We start from the raw sequence: 20,519 nt of genomic DNA on the forward strand, positions 1-20,519 counted from the left end.
GATAGATAGATAGATAGATAGATAGATAGATAGATAGATAGATAGATATAGTATTCTGTAAAATAATCTTTTTAAAAGTTTTAAAGGGTCCACATTAATAACATAAGCATTTGCTGAGTATCTACTATGTCTTAGACACTTGGATAGTTGCTATATATGCAAAGATTAATGATTAAGACCCAATACCTAATCTGAAGGAGCCCATTCCTGGTGACATGGAGTTAAAAATCGGTCATTGCAATACAGTATGGTAAGTACAAGAGAAGTACACACTGCAAATAAGATCATCCATGATTTCCTGTCCATTCTTTTAAAACTCACATCCCATTAATCACCTTTTAAATTTTACACTCAAATACCAGTTCTTCTGTTATTTTTCTAAACCTTGTTGTTTCACCATTCCATATCATTGCCTATATTATTCCTTCAATCTTGGCTATTCACCTTACCCCATGCACCTTGTCTGCTTGATAAACTCTGATTTATTCTTTAAAAACCAACATGGATTTTTCCTCCTCCAGGAAGCCTTCACTCACACCCTCCTCCCAAGATCATTTTCTACTGTTACCCCTACCACACTAAATGAAGTTATGTATTATGTATTTTCTCTTCTAGAACAAGGTCCTTGAGGGCAAATACTGCAGCTTATTCTTTTGTCATTCTTCAACTCCTAAAACTGTTCTTGGCGTAGAGAAGTTGCCATAAATGTTTATTAATTGTACTAAATCCACAGAAAAGACTCACTTATGTCTCGAAATGGGAAAGGAAAAGATTCCAAAACTTTTCCAAGAGAAGATAAGCTTCTTTTATCCTTAATCCTTCAGCTGAATTTTTAAAGATGAGTTGGGAGTCAATCAGGCAAGAAAAGGGAGTTGATGAGAAAGATGGTTTAAGAAGAAGGAAAATACGGGGCGAGGCATGAAGGCTTAGGGCAGTTTTATGACCTATGGAGAGATTCTAGGCTCCAAATAGATATCACTGGCTAAAGGAAAGAGGTAGAGTAAGAAAGGATCCTATAAAGGGAGGCAGAAGCCAGAACATGCATATGACCTTTTGTCCCTTGGTGAAGAATTTGAATTTTTACTTAAAGATAAATAGTGAGGTCTCTCTGAGGAGTGACATCTTTGGATATGAATCTTAGAAATAAATCACTTTGGCATCAGGAAAGAGAAAAGTTTCGAGTAGGTCAAGATTTGAGGTAGTTTGGAATTTATTTCAATAGCCAGATAAGAAATTATGTGCCACCTTCATCTCTCACCTGCTTTTGTGCAATAGCCTCTTAACTCGTCCTCAAGGGTTCCTCTTTGCTTTCTTACCATCTTTTCTTACTACAGCAAACAGAGAAGGCCTTTTGCCTATCACTCTTCTGCTCAATTCTTCAGTGACTTCTCTCACACACAGTAACAGTCAAAGTCCTTATAACTACCTATAATTGGGATTTTTAGAAGTTTCTCAATACTGAGAGGACAAGGATTATAGTTCAGGACCTGAAATTAGGGAAGCACCTGTAAATATCTTAGAGTCTCAAAACACCCTAACATCAGGGCTAGACCAGGTATAGACTCTAGCCTTGAATCTTTAAAGTGCCAAGGGAAAATGGTTGCTAACCTGTAATTCTGTACCCAGCAAAAATACCCTTATAAAATGAAAAGAAAACAAAGATGTCATAAATCAACAAACAGCAGCAGACAATTCATTACCAGTAGACCTGCAATATGTATGTAAAATAAACAAAGGTAAGAGCAGAATGGAATAGAGAACAACAGATGCATAAATATATAGGTAAAGATGAATAAATATTCATTGTAAAGCATAATAATAATGAATGAAGTCAGAGGAAATACTAAAAGAGCCTAAGAAAAAGAAGTTTGAGATTGAAGAGGCAGGTTAAAGGGCAACTGAAATAATCTACTGTGAGCCCTACTATAGGGAGGAAAGCAAATGAGGTTAGAATCAGGATAGTAATAACAATATGCAGAGAAGAATTTCAAAGAATGAGAGTGAATGGGGCACTGGCTGGCTCAGTGAGTAGAGCATGTGACTCTTTTTTGTTTGTTTCACGTTTTTATTTAAATTCTAGTTAGTTAACATACAATGTAATATTGGTTTCAGGAGTAGAATTTCGTGGTTCATCCCCTACATATAATACCCAGTGCTCATCACAAGTGGCCTCCTTAATCCCTATCACCCATTTAACCCATCCCCCACCCAGCTCTCCTCCAGCATCTCTTAGTTTGTTCTCTATATAGTTAATAGCTCATTTGTTTTGTTTCTTAAATTCCACATATGAGTGAAATCATATGGTATTTGTCTTTCTGTGACTGACTTACTTTGCTTGGTATATAATACTCTCTAGCTCCATCCACGATTTTGCAGATGGTAAGATTTCATTCTTTTTGATGGCTGAGTAATATACCATCATGTATATATACCACATCTGCTTTATCCATTCATCAGTTGATTGACACTTGGGTTGTAGAAGTATGACTTGTAAATCTAACTAGTCTAACAAGTTAGGTTTGTATCAGATTCAAATCTATTCTTAAATATTTTCTAAGTTGGAGATTTTAAACGTGCATGAATTAAAATAATGTCATACTAAGGTAAATTAAGAAACTAAAGATGAAAATGATCAAATTAACAACAATAAAAATGTCTCTAGAATTTGCTTCAGTAATTTCAAATTTACCTCAAAGGAAAGCAAATTTGACTCCCCAAATCACTTCATTTAAAAATCAGTGGTCAGGCTTTATTTGGGGTTGAATAGCTTCTAATGGAAAAATAAAGCAACTGCTTAGTCATTGGGTCAGCTACACTGAAAGTATAAATAAACACTTGACATGCCACATATCAAACTCTTTGTGTAGAAATCAGGACAATTTCTTTGATTTTTAAAAACAGTAACAGTGAAGACAATAAAATACAAAAGAAGCTGAAATGGTGACTAGAATAACAGTGATAGAAATGAGAGTCAGCTTCTTGTGGACACCCAAATCTGTTCTTTTCCCTTTCTCTCCCAGTCTTGCCTTCACTCTGCTTGTCTTTTAAGATCTGCTGCTACCCACAGTCTCATGAGAGACTCTAGATGCTATTTATATTGTCTATCATTATACCTTGGTGGACATTTTGTGATGCCACGGTAAAGCCAGGTTGCTGTATGTGATTATATCCAGTTGCCTTGGGCTTTTACCTTCTGAAATTTTGCTTTATGATTTTCTTCAGAATGAGTGTCACTTCACTTTGCCAATTACTGTATTAATAGCACAACTTCCTCTCTCTGGTCATTATTCTTCATCCTTTTATACTTCTCACCAAGCTTTTCTTTACCTTCAGCACAATCTGTGGCTTCTTCCTGTCCTCCAAATAAATGGGGCACCACCTAATTTCTCTTATTTTCTTACATGATCGGGTCTGAAGATTGCCCATCATTTCAACTACACTCTTAAAACATTCTTAATTCCTCCCATCTTGATCTTCTGCTCAATTCTGAGTCAGCTAAATCATTCATTTTTCCAACTCTGTCCTCAAGCTCCCAATAAAAACTATGACAGCTGGCTCTATTATACATAGATTTAAAAAAAGAAGAACTTCAGCTGTGATGGCAAAGCTCAGTACGTTTTTGCATATTTCTAAACAAGTCTTATCTCCCCATTTCTAAACTTTGCCATCCTCCGTAAAGCTCCCAACTGTTCCTTATGCTTCTTCACTTTCAGAAGATTTATCTTCCACTTAACTGGGAAAAAAAACTCTGGTATGAATGCCCTCAACTTTCTCCTCAAGAGCCTTCTTCTAAATATTTTTCTTTCTCTGATGTTTCAGAGGAAGACTCCTCTCCAAGACTAAGCCATTCATGTGTGGTCTTGACTTCATTCCCCCCACCCCCACCCCCGGAACCTTGCAACATTGATTATTTCCTTCGTGCTTATGTCCTTAATTCACTTTGCCATTGATTCCATCTTCTTCCTTACGCTACAAAGGTGTTCAGATGAGGTGTCTCTCCCATTGTAAAATGAGTTTCTTGACCACTTTGCCCACAAACTATTGCTCTTCTCTCTTTCCCATCTCTACAAATCTTCATACTCCCTTTTCACCCACTTCTCAATCTACTGCAGTCTGGTTTGCAGGCCAATGAAACTGATCTCCAAGATCACTCACAACCATACACACAAACACCAATTTGATAGCTACTCTCCTTAATCTCCACCATCTTGTATTCCCTTTGAAGCAGTTACATTGTTGATTACCCTCTCCTTGACACTCTCCTCTGCCCTCAACACTGTCTCCTGATTCTCTGCTTATTTCCACTCTCAGACTCCTTTGATGATTCCTTTTTCTCTATCTCCCCTTAAAGGAAAGCATTCATTGAAATTCTATGTTCAACTATATTTTCTTCTCAGTTCACATTCGTGCAGTTTCTCACACATGCCAGGCACCCTCTCATAGGACTTTCACACTATGTCTTCTATGCCCTCTATGCACTCCAGCCTTATCCTCTTCCTGCCTTTTGCTCAGTCTTCCTTGACCCCTGAAGTCTGTCTTTGGTATCTTTCTTACATGCTCCTGTGGGGGCTCCTATGTTTCTCCCCCTGGACCACAAGGTCTATGAAGACAGATTTAGGTCTACTTTGTTTGTTACTATATCCCTAGCATCTAGCATAATGTTAAATTTAGGATGAACGAACAGATGAATGAAAGACTTTGTCCATTCCCAGAGACTTAACAGTTAACTATATGTAGAAGAAACCCAAATATATATAGCTTTAGACCTGATTTCTTTCCCGAACTAAAATCTCTGCTTTTAGTTGCTAACTTATTATTGCTGCATGGATAGCTTACAGACCCTCAAACTCGGTGACTCAGTAATATAACAAATTGTTGTTTCAGAGCCTCCAAGCCTCTCCCTTCCTTCTACATTTCCAGTTTTCATTAATAACATACCATTCACAGCACAACCTTTGACACCCACTTTCCTTGCCTTCTTCCTCAAATGCAAGTCCTATGAATTTATCTCTCTACATTGAAACAAGGAGAAACTGATCAGAACAAGTATAAAAATATGAGGAGGAAATAAAAGGCAGCAGTTCCATTCCAACAAGAAACAAAATAAAAGTCAGACTTCTGGCCAAGTTCGGTGAGACTCTTTCCAGGCTACTGTCTAACTACCTTCCTTCCTGACCTCACACTTTTACTTCCCTCTATGAAGCCACAGGGGTCCACGCATATTTTTGTTGCTGTTGTTGTTCAACTATTTTTGTCCAGTCTTATTGAGAAAGAATTGGCATACAGCACTGTACAAGTTTAAAGTATACAGTATAATATGACTTACATATATTGTGAAATAATTACCACAGTAAGTTTAACCATCCATCATCTCATTTAGATACAAAAAAAAAGAAAAAAATTTTTCTCCTCATGAAGAGAGGAGTATCTACTCTCTTAACAACTTCTGTATGTACCATACAGCAATGTTGACTACAGTCATCATGATGTAGGTTACTTCCCCAGTACTCACTTATCTTATACCTGAAGTTTGTACTGACCACCTTCATTAAGCAACCCCTACACCTCTAGTCACTACAAATCTGATCTCTTTTTAATGAGTTTGGGTTTTTGCATATTATTTAACTGCCTATTCCCACAGTCTCAAGGGGCCATAATTAGGGTAGCCATATGACCCCATTCTGGCTTAAGCTTATTGTCCTGGCATAATTATTAAGAGTTTCCCTTTCACTCGGAAAAGAATCCTGGTTTAGATAATAAATTATATGTTCTCCCTATATTTAACTGACACCAGTTAGATGACACTAGAAGATTTCTTTAAAACCAAGAATCCTAGAAGTGCTCAACACATATTTAGAGCTGAAAATAAAGAAAGGCGGAAAATATTCCTTGCTGAGAAACACACATTTGTCTGATCACAAACAAATGAATTGAATAGCTGTTATCAAAGCCAAAATCCCAAATATTTTATTTAGAACTTGGATTGAAGCTTCACAGACTTCTCTGTTAAGACTAAGTGCATTAGGGACACCTGGCTGGCTCAGTCAGAAGAGCATGTGACTCTTGATCTTGGGGTTGTGAGTTCAAGCCCCACACTGGGTGCAGAGATTACTAAAAAAAAATTTTTTTTAAAGAATGAATGCATTAAATGAAAATCTTAACAGAAATTTAAAAATCTTCCCCTCTCTATTGCACCTAAATTTAGATATTTGTTTGTCTTCTCACCTTTTTTTAGTGGGGGGGACTTCCTGTCTGTTTATTGAACACTGTTCATTATCACATAAGTAATTTCTCTTTGTTCAAGTATCAACCCCTACTCTGATAACCAGCATAATCCTTAGGAGCATATACTTCCCCCCCTCCCTAATTCTTTACCACTGTTATAAAATTACAGAACTGGAAACATTAGAAAGGGGCTTGAAAGATCATCCTTTCCAGAGTGTCCCAAGATCACATTATGCACATTTATTGTCTTCTTTTGAGGCTCAGTCTCTGGTCTCTCTGCTCCCAGAGCAGTAGGGACAAAAGTAGGTAAGGGGATAAGAAGGAAAAAAAAAATGGATTTGATTGTCAATTCTTTATTGGGCCACTCTGTACATTTATAGTACATTCAACTGAACTATGCCGTTAAAATCTGACAATGTCTTTCTAATAATCTTTCTATGTGCTTCTAATAATCCAGGGACAATGTATAAGTGGACTGACAACCAACTACATATAACAAATACAAGGGATGGTAATCATATATATGAAGCAAAATTAAAAGGCTAAAGAACAGCTTTAAAATCTGTATAAAGATGATGAAGATCATTTTTAAGTTGATGTGAACCTACTTGAAGAAGGAATATAGAGCTCATGCTACATGATAGCTAAAAAATATAGTCTAATTGGGGTTTACAAACATTGCTTAAGTGTCCTGGATCATTTGCTTTTTTATTGGCCACCCAGTTCTTCCTTTCTAACCACTGAGGAAATAACAATGTAGCTAATGTTGGAGAAGAGAATGCTCCCTTCATACCCCAGTCAGCTACTCTGATTCACATTAAAGCAGAGATTCACTCACGCACAGCTGTGGCCGACAGGATTCCAATTTAAACATGAACCTCTGATGCTTTAACAACCCAACAGGAAAGTGTTTGAGAAGGGACACAAGCCCTGCCTGTCTGCGATCAGACTGCCGGGCTCTGCACACAGCACAGCTCTCAACCCCCTCTCTCCCATAGGCGCTCAAAGGTGATGTAATCAGGAAATGCACAATGGGCGGCTTGCCCGGGCTGCTCTACACCTGGGCCTGTGACTCACTTTCTTGGCCTCTGTATCAGATGGGGGGAAAAAGCAATGCCTCCCCTTTAAAAAATCTCTTAGAGTCTTGAAATTCTGGGAATTAACTTTCTCGTTTAACTAAACTCCGATGACCATAGGATAGCTAACAAGACCATAAAGAGGAAAAAAAATGTAGGATGGATACCTTTGGAGACATGAGGAAGAAGAACTGAATTGGATAGTGGAATGGAGACATGAACTGGAGGAAATGAAGACAAAAGAGAGATAAAGAAACAACATTTTTGACAACCATTTTGCTTTGCTTTCTAAAGGATGGCAAAATGATGGACAATATTTCATCAAAATTACTTATAGTACATGTTAGTTTTTGCCATTACAAGAAAAGAACCATAAAAATGTTTCTATGCTTGCTTCTTCAAGGAAACCTCTGCTACTTCATTAATTAGAGCCAGTATCCTACACATGACGAGGGTATCGCATTACATAGGATATGGCTCAAGTTAAAATATGCCATTTCCCATTGTGATTTATATTTTTTTCCCAACCTTCAGGTAATTTTGCATGTAAGATTTCAGCCTTGCCACTCTAGTACTAGTTTTCAAAATCATTTTAAAACTATTATGATAAGTTTATATGATAAACATATTCTTAGATGGAAGTGGATCCCAATCTCCTTTCAAATATATCATAATGCATTTCAGGCTTAGTTTTCCCACATTTGATTCATTCTCATATGAAGACACTGGAATGGATTGATGTTTTCTTACTGCATCATAAAGCTTAGGAAAACATACCTGAGAAACAAAAACTGTGGGCTTATTGAATTTATCCTTGTTATTTTTAACAATGTCAAGAGCAAAAAATAAAATAAAATAATTTCCACAACTGCCTGCGCTATTTGGCTTTCTCATTGTACCAAAGACAAAATGATGACAGCCATGGGGTTAGATTCCAATTATTATGCTGTAGAAGCACCCAGCAAAGCTGTCTTCCTGTGCCAAAGGTGAGCATAGTCTTTGGGAAAGCATCTTTTCCATAAGCAGGGGCCATTTGATGAGCTTCAGCTTGACACTCATCTGTGTTCCAATGAAAACAAGAACAATTTCTGTGTAGCCTTAAAAGGCAAAGTCAAGAATAATACTAAATGCTGTAGCACATGTGTTGATTTGTTATGTTACATTTCAGCTGTTAGTTATGCTAATGGAACAGTTTCACATACTTGGTTTTGATGTATTTATTTTAATGATCATGTGTTTGTATCTTTCTGTGATTGCCTGGTAAGACTGACTGCATGATGTTCTGCTGTCACCACCAGGCCAGGACTGGAAGTAAGGGGCAAAAAAAATGTAAAGCTTCAACTTCACAACTGTACGACTTGAAGTAAATCCCTCGGTACAACAGGGACAAGATGTGTCAGAACCTATAGGCTGTAAGATCTTAATACAAAATTATAGGACATCTAGCAGAGCCTATCAACAGGTGAACTAAAATTGGGGACATGTAAAAAGTGGATTTTCAATATAACTTATTAAAGGATGCTAGACATTAGGAGAAAACGTTTATGCTTCAGCATTTGGTGTTATTCGCAAGTCCATTTTTTCCTTAAGATGCCTTACCCCGCTGCAGCCGCGAAAGAAGGGATTCTAATCGTGTGACTAGTAAGGCTGCAAGATGTGCACCTTTCACATTCTTCTGGTGAGTGTCCAAGATGCCCACCGAGAGCACAGGAAATACACAAGTGCCTGCTGCTATTGCCTTCTACTTATTGGGGGGCAGCATCAGGGTTCTGCCAGATGGACGGACAGGGTGCTATCAACAAAGACCTAGCTGGCTCCCTGGGAAGAAGACATATCCCATAAAACCCATGACACTACTGCAAACACCCTAAAGACAAAAGAAGAGAAGAGGTTTTGGCTACTGAAATATACAAAGGTCTTTTTTGTTTTTGTTTTTGTTTTTTTCCGGTAAGCTCCTTCTTTCAGTTCATAATAAACAAACTGTGCAGGACCTGGAGACTCTGGAGCAAAGGCGATGCATGCCTTCTTTGGTAGGTATAAGCAAGGGGTTCAAAAGCAGTCTCTAAAGGATGGGAGAAAAATAAAGGTGGAGGGTCAGTTGTCTGCAGCTGTAACATTAGAGAAACTTAAAAGGGGAAAGGATCAGAGTGAAAGTTCTCTTGTCATCTCTTTTCCTCTGCCTTAAGCAATGGTACACTGGAACCACCTCACACCAGCTCAACAATTCATAGATTTTCAGGGATTATGTGAGCAGGTTTTTAAATGCAGTTATTATTAAAAACTAAATTACATCAACCTACAATGAAATTATACTGAAAACAAAAATAATGAATACCCAAAATTCATCACTTCCTAATGATTTTACTGCTTTTACTATCATCCATGCTCTTGAGGTTATTTACCTCTAGTGTATCTGAATGGTGAAATACTACTGCGCGTTCTACTACACATCCCTTCCCCACTCTGCATTCAGTGATGTCATGTTGGCAGCTTGAAATCATCCATGGGGAGAGTGCTTACACCCAGAGATATGCAAATCTACAAATCAGGGCTGCCTTTCCCCCTGGAGAGCTGGTTGTTAAATATTTATCATCATGCCACTGATTATAAGGCAAATATACTTCTCTTTTCCTATCATGATCGCTGAAGAAAGAGAAATAGGGGCGCCTGGGTGACACAGTCAGTTGAGCGTGTGCCTCTTGATTTCAGCTCAGGTCGTGATTTTGTGGTGGTGGGATCAAGCCCCAAGCTGGGCTCTGTGCTCAGCAGAGGAGTCTACTTGCCCTGCTCCCTCCCCCTCCACCCCTTCCCCCCCTCTTTTTCTCTCTAAAATAAATACATTTTAAAAATCTTTAAAAAAAAAAAAAGAGGGGGGGGGGCGCCTGCGTGGCTCAGTCATTAAGCGTCTGCCTTTGGCTCAGGTCATGATCCCAGGATCCTGGGATGGAGCCCTGCATCGGGCTTCCTGCTCAGTGGGAAGCCTTGTTTCTCCCTCTCGCACTCCCCCTGCTTGTGTTCCCGCTCTCACTATGTATCTCTCTGTCAAATAAATAAATAAAATCTTTAAAAAGAGAGAGAGAGAGAAATAAAGTCAGAAAAAATGCAAATGACACCAATTAATTCAAATATTCACTGGAGGCAAAGTCATATACCTGAAAATACCAATTCATACCAGAATATGCCAATTTATAACAGTTTACTTAAATACTGTTTAACTGACATCCAATTTTTAAAAATATGGATATGGTAAAGTTCTTTTTAATAGTTCAATTGAGCAAGGTTGAACTACAAGAACAGAGCAAACAAGTTCTTCTTTGAAACTTTACATTCTGAATAGTCCTTATTTAGAAAAGAGCAAAGCGAGCTTCAACGATCAATTTCCCTTCAGCCTGATCAATACATCAGAGGCGGTAAGAGTTTGGTGGGGAAAAGCTTGTTAACTTGTCCTCCTGAGAGAATATAAGGAGCAGCTCCGAGGAAAAAACACGAAGCATCATGAGATATAAAACTGATACTAGTGGATCTTGATACGGTGTTTGGTCCCAGAAAGCCCTACATCACTTCCCAGATAACCTCAAACACAGCAGAACAGACAAAACATATTGCAGCGCTTGAAGGCAAACAGCAAGCCATGTGGGACCTTCTCAACAGGGCTCAATAATTCCATCCTTGGAATTTATATGAAATAATAAGATGAAACTGTGTTCCAAAGAGCTAGAGGCAAAGGGTCCCCAGAGGGGTTTATAAAAGGAACATAAATGCCTTGATGCGGGACACTTTCAGAAATCACAAAATATTTACTTCAGCAAAAAATGAGATCTGTTTTCATAACCATTCACAGCTCTACCGGGCATAGAACATCATTATCTGAGTTCATATGAGGCAGAAAAAAAAAATAATGAGCAAGTTCAGGCAACCCAGTGTTGTTTTTTTTCTGCAAAAAGAGGAAAAAATGATGATTTTTAATGATCTCTCATATCCCACTAGGAGCTCAAAAACATTACTGAGGAGCTACGCTGAGAGGGAATAAATTGCAGATGGAGCTTTCCACAAGTGGGTTTTCATGTGAAGGACCTTGGGGTTTTTCAATTAGGAATCTTCAAGATTCCCAGAGATTGCAACATCCTGATACTGAGAGGCAAACTACTGCAGAGATCAACACAAAATGGAATTGCACAAAAAAAGATAATGTGATGACAATCAAACTGAGAATTTCTGGCAATTACTCCGATTCTATTAAGAAGAACTCAGTGCAAAAGAGAACTTAAAAAAAAAAAATTGCCAGTAGGATAAAAGAATGAAACAAACTTGAATCATTTTGGACAGAATGAAAAATCAGAAGGGAACACAGAACATGTTAAGTAAAGCCAAAAGGAAACCACAAACTCAAGGGACAAAATATACTAGGCTTAAGAATAACTTGGGCCATTGCTTCAGGTATTTTAAACAAAACTGATTAATATAAAATGGAATAAAATAAACAATTACATACAAAAAAGAGTTACTACTACTTGGTTCAAGGAAAACTAAGCAACAAATAAGTATTTTATTTTGGTAAATTTTTGGATTCATTAAAAAAACTTCTGACAAAAGCAAAATATGTATTTAAACTAATGGAATCATTCAACCTCCAATAAAAATAATTTCTTGAAAGTCAATGAACAAAGAGTAATTCAATGAGAAAAGCATGACTATATTAACATTTTTGGCTTTAAAAAACAAAAACAAAAACAAACAAAAACCTGTCTCACAAGGAAGTTAACCCACACTAACAAAACAAGAGAAATTGATCATGAAACCAGATCACTGAGGGATTATTTTACAATGAGAAAATCAACTGTCAAACAGGTTGGATGTTTATGTTAGCCAGCCCATCACCTTAGAAAGCAACCCTTAAATGTCCAGGTTGCTTACAGTCAAATCAGGGAAATTAACTACGACCCCCGTGAACGTTCTCTCCGTGAGATCTATTAGGCTAATGAGGTGCTCACAGGAGTAGACCGCTCAGCATAGTGCTTCAACTGCGAGGTCAAGGTCAGCCTCTGCAACATTCTTTTTCTGGATGCTCTGCTGACTAATACTTCTCCTTGACGGGAACATACTTTCTTTAAATGTACCAGTACCTTCATTTTAAGTCTTGCTGGCCTGTGAAACCATTCCCTAGACAACTGCTCTGTTGTATTTACACATTGTTTTACACAATGATTTCATAGGTTCAGTTTCAGGAAGCAACCTTATTTTTAAGTTCCTCGGGTAAAGTGGAAAGGGACAAGGAGACTTCATTGTTGCTCCAATGAAATTTCTTAAGAGCTCTTTTTTTTTTTAAGATTTTATTTATTTATTTGAGAGAGTAAGAGAGAGACAGAGAAGGAGCAGGGGGAGGGGCAGAGGGCGATGGAGAAGCAGACTCCCCACTGAGCAGGGAGCCAGACGTGGGGCTCGATCCCGGGACTCCAGGACCATGACCTGAGCTGAAGGCAGATGCTTAACTGACTGAGCCACCTAGGCACTCCAAAGAGCTCTTTTTTTTTTTTTTTTTAAGATTTTATTTATTTATTTGAGAGAGAGCGAGAGGAGGGACAGGGAGGGGTGGGGGGGGAAGAATCCGAAGCAGACTCTGCACTGATCATGGAGCCCGATATGGGGCTCGATCTCACCACCGCCCATGAGATCATGACCTGAGCCAAAACCAAGAGTCAGATGCCTAACTGACTGAGCCACCGAGGCACCCCAAGAGCTCTTATTTATTTATTTATTTTTAAAAGATTTTATTTATTTATTTGACAGAGAGAGACACAGCGAGAGAGGAAACACAAGCAGGGGGAGTGGGAGAGGGAGAAGCAGGCTTCCCACGGAGCAGAGAGCCCGATGCGGGGCTTGATCCCAGGACCCTGGGATCATGACCTGAGCCAAAGGCAGATGCTTAACCAACTGAGCCATCCAGGCGCCCCCAAGAGCTCTTTTTTAAAAGCAAACTTGGGTATTATGTTGAGTGAAATAAGTCAAACAGAGAAAGACATGTATCATATGATCTCACTGATATGAGGAATTCTTAATTGCAGGAAACAAACTGAGGGTTGCTGGAGTGGGGGGTGGGGTGGGAGGGATGGGGTGACTGGGTGATAGACACTGGGGAGGGTATGTGCTCTGGTAAGCGCTGTGAATTGTGCAAGACTGTTGAATCTCAGATCTGTACCTCTGAAACAAATAATGCAATATATGTTAAGAAAAAAAAAAGAAGAAGAAGGTAGCGGGAGGGGAAGAATGAAGCGGGGGAAATCGGAGGGGTAGACGAACCATGAGAGACGATGGACTCTGAAAAACAAACAGGGTTCTGGAGGAGAGGGGGGTGGGAGGATGGGTTAGCCTGGTGGTGGGTATTGAGGAGGGCACATTCTGCATGGAGCACTGGGTGTTATGCACAAACAATGAATCATGGAACAGTTCATCTAAAACTAATGATGTAATGTATGGGGATTAACATAAGAATAAAAAAAAAAAAAGCAAACTTGGACTATACACACAGCATGCCTAGAAAGAAATGATCACAGTTGAAGCTAGGTGATGGTATATGTAGGCTCCTTAAACTATTTTTATTTTTTTAAATGTTTTTAAATAAAAACACCTTGCTGGCAGTCATATAAAACTAATCAATGATTATCTATAATTAGGTTATAATATGTTGCTAAGGATATAAATATGCCAGTGAGTTCATTCAGTCATTTAGTAAATATTATTAGAGCATCTTTTATATGCCAGTTCCAGTTCTGAACACACAAGGTAAACAAAGCAGTCTTCTTGGAGTTTAAAGTCCAGTGGGGGAAAATGTTAAGGGTTAAACTTGGTATTTTAGTATTTAGTGTCCATAAAGATATTTGAAGATACTACAGTGAAAGATTAAACAAGATGATATAGAGATACTCCTTTTTCTAGAGACAATAACAAAGCAACGACTTTAGAAGTTAAGTCTAATTGCTGAATGGATGGCCTTAAGAAAGTATTCAATTTCTCTAAATGTTGGCTTCCTAATCTGTAAAATGGGGATAACACCAATATCTGCCTTTTAGGATGGTGAAGAATTAAATAAAATTATCCCTTTAAAGTGGTCCCCACAGAACCTAACTGACAGTAAACATTAAATAAATGTCAGGTATAATGCTAATTATGGTTTAGAGAACTTCATATGGTGACTTCTTTGGAAACAAGAGGATCTTTGGAGATCCTTTTTGGCTCATAATCCTATAATATTCAAAATCTGAAGACTGAATGTAGATAGCCGGTAGAAGCATCAGGAACAGGAGAAACGAATGAATAACTGTAAGCTAGAAAGCTGGCTTCTGTACGTGTTCTTCCTGAATTCACTAGCAAGCACAATAAAATGGGACGCAAGATGGGAACCCCGCTGATTCTGTGCTCAGTGATTCATAGTGCGCTGGATTCCAAGCCTGACTGCTACTTGGGACACCATCTCTCTGGTAACAAAAACAAATAATGTAATAAAGCCTGAAGAATAATTGCCCAGCACTCAAGAAGCAGCCTAATTATAAAGACACTGCAACTTACCATAAAGCTATGAAGAGGCACAGGATTTTCCACATTTAATCACCACCCCAACCTCACCCCTCACCCATGCCCATTCATCTTTCAGGAAACACAGCTTGATTCTTAATGCTGCTGCTGTATAAAGAAATAATGAGCTCTGTTAGTGCACCTGAAAATACACCATCAGCCTAGAAAGGGAGCACTTAGCTCACAGCACTTTAATGAAAATGTCAGGACCACCCTGAAGTATTTAAGTCCTGTAAATGCCAAGGAAGGAGAAGAGCTAAACATTAGGGTAATGGATGACAGCAAGCAAAGAAAAAAAACGAAGCTGATTATCAGAAAAAATGTCAACACCGCCTCTCTGTGCTGTAAGCTTTTTCAAAGGAATTTATGGTAACACCCAAGGTCTTGGTTACCTAAAATTAGCTCAAACTACATGGAGAAACATTGTCCGGACAATGCAAATTTTATGGGGATAGAGCTACATGGTCTCCTCTTTCTCAATCTTCCTAGTGTTTTCTGGAAGCGTAGGCAAAAGAAGAGTACCTTCTTGAACCTTGATAGCACTTGGGTGGCAACACCTGTGTATGCTTCGTTCCCCAAAGTGTTCCCACCATCGATCAGAGTCTCGTATGTACCAGATGTTTGATAGCTGTTTGTGTGTCAGTAGAAGTTTTTAGGCTAGGGAAAATTTGCTTGTAATTGGCGATCTAACAGCTATCTAACTTGCGTTGATTTTTTGCTTCCACAGGAATAGACAGAAATAGGAGCAAAGGAGTCAAATACATGGACATACCTGTAGACCCCTCAGGTGGGATTATGTTGCCCAAGCTGGTATGAACTTCATTTGGCTCCACACTGTGTCTAAGATCACCTAATGGGAAACTAAAGTGATTTGGGCCCAGAAGGAATGAGAAGGATAGCAATAAATAATTGCTGAATGAATATATTAATGAATTCTGCATTACTATCACATAACTTATGGCTTCCCTAAAAATACCAATGCACAATATAGGTCTGATGACATTTATTGACTCAGGTTTTGTGTCCTCTTTCTCTCGTGTGCAATTTTGCAAACCCAAGAGTAAGCCAGTGACGGTACTACAGACTCTGCGTAGGTAGAAGTAGTCACTTAGATTGATCTATTTACTATGGTTTTGCATCAAGTGATTTCTTTGTAGGAAGGTACACACATAGGAGCAACAGAGTCACTCACTAAAGCATTAGGCCAGAATATTTCCAAGCTATCAAATTATCGAGTGGAGATGTCAGGAGAGACTTCCAAATGTCAAGATTTCATCTAGTTATGGTAAAAGATACTGAAAAGATTTGAGATTTAGTCTAAAGTTGTTGATCTGAATAAAACATGACATTATAATTTTTTGTTTGAAGTGTTGTCACCTGGAAGAAAGATTTATTTTGTAATTGCTTCACAGGGTCAGAATAAGACCAAAGGATGAAAGGTTTTGGCTCAAAAGTGAAAAAAAAAAAAAAAAAAAGGAAACCGTTCTTTTCCTCCTATGGGTATTTTAAAAGAAGCTGATGATTATCTTTAAAAAACAATAACCAAAAACACTAATTCAAAAAGATATACACACCCCCATGTTTATTGCAGCATTATTTACAATAGCCAAGATATGGAAGCAACCTAAATGTCCATTGATATACGAATGGATAAAGAAGATGTGGTGTGTGTGTGTGTGTGTGTGTAATGGAATATTACTCAGACACAAAAAGAATGAGAGCTTGCTCTTGCAACAACATGGATGGGGCTAAAGGGTATTATGCTAAGTAAAATAAATCAGACAGAGAAAGACAACTCCTATATGATTTCACTCATATGCAAAATCTAAAAAACAAATGATCAAACAATAAGCAAACAAAAAGACTCTTAAATACAAAAAACAAACTGGTGGTTGCCAGAGGGGAGGTGGGTGAGGGGATGGGTGAAATAGATTTAAAAAAAGGTTAGGAGCTACAGACTTCCAGTTATAAATTAAATAATTCACAGAGATGGAAAGTACAAAACAGGGAATATAGTCAATAATATCGTAATCACTTTATATGCTGACTATACTTATCATGGTGAGCACTGAGTAATGTATAGAGTTGTCAAATCACTACGTGGTACATCTGAAACCAATATAACACTGTATGTAAATTATACCTCAATAATTAAAAAAAAAAAACAAACAGAAAAAACCAATAACCAACTGTTAACCTGCTGGTGAAGAAAGAAGTAATTTCCAGTTAAGAACTTAATCTCCAGTTAAGATGCTATTAATTTGGTTTTGTTTTAAATATAATTGAAGTACTTCAGTAATTATTTCTCTCCCCCACTAGAAAGTGAGCTCTATAAGCAAAGAACTTTGCCCCAATCATCTCCGTATTTATAGAACCTTGCCTGGCACATAGCCACTCTCAGTAAGTGTTAATTAGTAAGTAACAATATTGTCAAAGATATTCTTTAAAGGTTGTGATTCTATGAGGTATATTCTGAAACTCAGTAAGTTCTAGTACTGATTGAATGAATAGCTATGAATTTAGTAGTTGCTGTTCTTCCAGCCTATTTGCTTGGATATCTTCAAATTCCTCTTTTCCTTCCCCATTGTTTAGGTAATTGAGAGAACCTTAAGTATTGACTCTAATAATGGTAATGATATTTACTTATTACATAGCGTGCTCTACAGTATACAGGCAAAACATATCTTACTGCACTTCGCTTTGCTGTGCTTTGTAGATACTGCATTTTCTTTACAAACTGCAGGTCTGTGGCGACCCAGCATGGAGCAAGTCTCTTGGCATCATTTTCCCGACAGCATTTGCTCACTTTCTGCCTCTATGTCACATTCTGGTAATTCTCACAATATTCCAAACTTTTCATTATTATTATATTTGCTATGGTGATCTGTGATCAGTGACCTTTGATGTTATTGTAATTATGTTGGGGTGACACAGACTGTGCCCAAATAAGATGACAAACGTAATCAATAAATGTTGTGTGGGTTCTGACCGCTCTACCACCCAGCCATTCCCCTGTCTCTCTCCTTGTTCTCGGGCCTCCCTATTCCCTGAGACAAAACAATTGGAATTAGGTCAATTAATAACCCTACAATGGCCTCTAAGTGTTAAGTAAAAGGAAGAGTCAATCAATGCAGCACACTTCATTATTGTTTCAAGAAATTACCACAGCTACCCCAACCTTCAGCAACCCCCACTCTGATCAGTCAGCAGCCATCCGTGTCAAAGACTCTCCACCAGCAAAAACATTATGACTTCCTGAAAGCTCAAATGATGGTTAGCATTTGCTAGTAATAAAGTATTTTTCTCAGAGAGAGAGAGAGAGAACAAGCAGGGGGAGTGGCAGGCAGAGGGAGAGGGAGAAGCAGGCTCCCACTGAGCAAGGAGCCCGATGTGGGGCTCAGTCAGGACCCTGGGATCGTGACCTGGGCCAAAGGCAGCTGCTTAACCGACTGAGCCACCCAGACACCCCTAGTAATAAAGTATTTTTTAATTAAGGTATATACATTGTTTTTTAGACATAAGACTATTGTACACTTAATAGACCACGGTGTAGTGTAAACATACTTGAATATGCACTGGGAAACCAAAAAAATTCACTGGATTCTTTTACTTTATTTTAATTTAATTTAATTTAATTAGAGAGAAAGAGAGCATGCAAGTGGGAGGGGACGAGCAGAGGGAAAGGGAGAGAATCTTAAGCAGGCTCCACACCTAGCACAGAGCCCCAATGCAGGGCTCGATCTCACAACCCTGAGATCATGATCTGAGCTAAAATCAAGTCACCCGCTTAACCGATGAAGCCACCCAGGCACCCCTCGTTCAACTCACTTTATTGTGATATTTGCTTTATTGCCGTGGTATGGACCAAACCTACAATATCTCCAGGTATGTCTGTACTACAAAATATTCCCACCTACATTATCTTATGCCATCCTTACAGACGTCCTGTGAAGTAGACATGAGAACTTTTATAGGGTAAAGGAGGTGAAGTATAGCATTGAAATCAGTTCTGCATCTCAAGTTTGAGCTTAATTTTGTTCCTAGCTATGAAACTTCAGCAAGGTTAACATTTCAGAGATGTAGTTTGTTTTTATCTATTAAAAAATAGGATAAAAATACCTCATATGTTTACTGTGGGTATTAGAAAATATATGACTGCTTCCTTTTCTGGTATGCTGACAGGCTAGATTAGTTGAAAATCCTTTCTCTATAAAATACCTAAAATATAACAAATATTCTTTTAAACGTATGGCTGAGATAATAAGGAAAACCAGCAGGGGCCAAAATTAAGTAATATACTAAAAATCAGGGTGATAAGCATGAGCTGACAATAGGACTACCATGGGGCAAACCAAGAGTGTGGGTTATAAGAGCCACTGGGTACAGGAGACAAGTCTTTGGACCCTCACTAGGTGGAAAAGTTATACTAAGAGCCATACATACACCAAGGTCCTTGAAGGGGCATACACAATGTGAAATGCAGAATGGGAAAAAAATATATGCATGTGTGTATCTCTATCTCTGTCTCTATCTCTGTCACTACCTATATCTACATTGACCAAACCTAGGAAACAAAAACAGAAGCTTGCTTGCCCTGGCCTAGACTCCATGCAAAAGAATTCAGGATTCATTATTGTAAATTTACCATCTTGTGGGTTGGGTTTTCAAGATTACACTTGGCAAATAAGGAAACTCCAAGATGAGAAATCAGCATTAAAAATGTGCCTAGCCCAACAGACACATGAAAAAGTGCTCAATATCACTCAGCATCAGGGAAATCCAAATCAAAACCTCAATGAGATACCACCTCACACCAGTCAGAATGGCTAAAATTAACAAGTCAGGAAACGACAGATGTTGGCGGGGATGTGGAGAAAGGGGAACCCTCCTACACTGTTGGTGGGAATGCAAGCTGGTGCAGCCACTCTGGAAAACTGCATGGAGGTTCCTCAAAAAGTTGAAAATAGAGCTACCATATGATCCAGCAATTGCACTACTGGGTATTTACCCCAAAGATACAAAAGTAGGGATCCGAAGGGCTACGTGCACCCCGATGTTTATAGCAGCAATGTCCACAATAGCCAAACTGTGGAAAGAGCTAAGATGTCCATCGACAGATGAATGGATAAAGAAGATGTGGTATATATATACAATGGAATATTATGCAGCCATCAAAAGGAATGAGATCTTGCCATTTGCAACGACGTGGATGGAACTGGAGGGTATTATGTTGAGTGAAATAAGTCAAACAGAGAAAGACATGTATCATATGATCTCACTGATATGAGGAATTCTTAATCGCAGGAAACAAACTGAGTGTTGTTGGAGTGGGGGGTGGGGTGGGAGGGATGGGGTGACTGGGTGATGGACAGTGGGGAGGGTGTGTGCTCTGGTAAGCGCTGTGAATTGTGCAAGACTGTTGAATCTCAGATCTGTACCTCTGAAACAAATAATGCAATATATGTTAAAAAAAAAAAAAAAGAAGAAGAAGAAGAAGAAGGTAGCGGGAGGGGAAGAATGAAGCGGGGGAAATCGGAGGGGTAGACGAACCATGAGAGACGATAGACTCTGAAAAACAAACTGAGGGTTCTAGAGGGGAGGGGGGTGGGAGGATGGGTTAGCCTGGTGGTGGGTATTGAGGAGGGCACA

The 20,519-nt window shown here is 38.6% G+C and overlaps 1 protein-coding gene across 11 annotated transcripts in view; it reads right to left on the reverse strand.

Annotated features, from left to right (window-relative positions):
- RGS22 (regulator of G protein signaling 22) overlaps window positions 1-20,519 on the reverse strand; it is a 122,104-nt gene that overhangs the window by 29,864 nt on the left and 71,721 nt on the right. The window lies entirely within an intron of this gene.

This window comes from Mirounga leonina, unplaced genomic scaffold, assembly GCF_011800145.1.
Source record: "Mirounga leonina isolate KUSES-001 unplaced genomic scaffold, KU_Mleo_1.0 Mir_165, whole genome shotgun sequence".
In the NCBI taxonomy this organism is placed as follows: Eukaryota; Metazoa; Chordata; class Mammalia; order Carnivora; family Phocidae; genus Mirounga; species Mirounga leonina.